Below are 1,286 nucleotides of genomic sequence, written 5' to 3' on the forward strand. Positions count from 1 at the left end.
TTTTTTAATGGAAATAGGTGGCCTCTAATTGACGTACGTGGTTGGCTATGCTCTATGCTATACTGTGTGTGTGTGTGTTTAACTTTGGCCATTGATGAAAAAAAAAGCGGGGGGGGGGAAGATTGTCACTAAATAAAATAAAGTTTACCTAAACCTGGTATCATGTGTACATATTTTAGTAGAAATTGAAACTTGTAGCGCTGTTATATCAGCTATTGTGTTTCCGTTGTAGTTTTTCAATAACAAAAGATTGTCTCTGCATATTCATACGGTGTCAAAATGGTGTGTGTGTGTATGAATACAACACACAAAGTCACAAACTAACACACACACACACACACACACACACACACACACACACACACACACACACAAGTTCTTTTTGTAGACTGATTTTTTGTCATTCTTTTTTTTTCTTTGTATATACGGTGTATTATGTTCTCTTGTTTTTTGTCTTCTCGTTTTTCTCTCGAGGTGTGTTATATTTGAGACCCGACAACGAGGTTACCCAATCATTGCTCATAAACACAAATAATACACACACACACACACACACACACACATACACACACACACATACATACATACATACATACATACATACATACATGGCATAGTACGGACGTTCTTCATAGGATCTGCCGAACTAGAGGGCTTCATCGAGCTCCACTGTCGGTTTGGCGTGGTTTTTATGACTGGCTGCCCCTCCTAATGCCAACCACTTTACAGAGTGAACCGGCTGCTTTCTTTCGTGGCACCTGCACTGGTTAGGTTATCAAGTAACTCGCCAGACAAAACACCTCGATTAAGTTGGATTGTAAACAACGGCAAAGTTGGCTTCATGTTAAATGTTGATAGGATAAAGTATAATAGGGGGACAGGAACAGTTGTCTTACTGTAGAGAGGCTGATTAGAAGTGTCATGGAGTTCAGGAGAAGGGGTTCACTGTGTGGCTTGCAGATATGTGTTGAGTAGTTGCGATGAGGCTGTGGATGACTCGATAGTTGCATTAACAATTACAATTTGGTGGAGATTGGTTTTTGGAGATGTGAAAGCAATAAAAGGCGTTTGATGTAGATCTAATTTACGTGTAGGTGATGAAAGTTGATGAAGAGAACTGAGGATTGCAAAAAATTCAGTTTCTTTACAGATGGCGTCTGTGTAGGCTGGATGAAAAAAACAAAGAGAAATTGCTCTGAACGCTGAAGTCAGAAAAAACGATGAGTTCAGAAAAGGGGGTGATGTGATTCATATATGTATATATATATATATATATATATATATAT

Source organism: Octopus bimaculoides, chromosome 13, assembly GCF_001194135.2.
Source record: "Octopus bimaculoides isolate UCB-OBI-ISO-001 chromosome 13, ASM119413v2, whole genome shotgun sequence".
Lineage (NCBI taxonomy): Eukaryota > Metazoa > Mollusca > Cephalopoda > Octopoda > Octopodidae > Octopus > Octopus bimaculoides.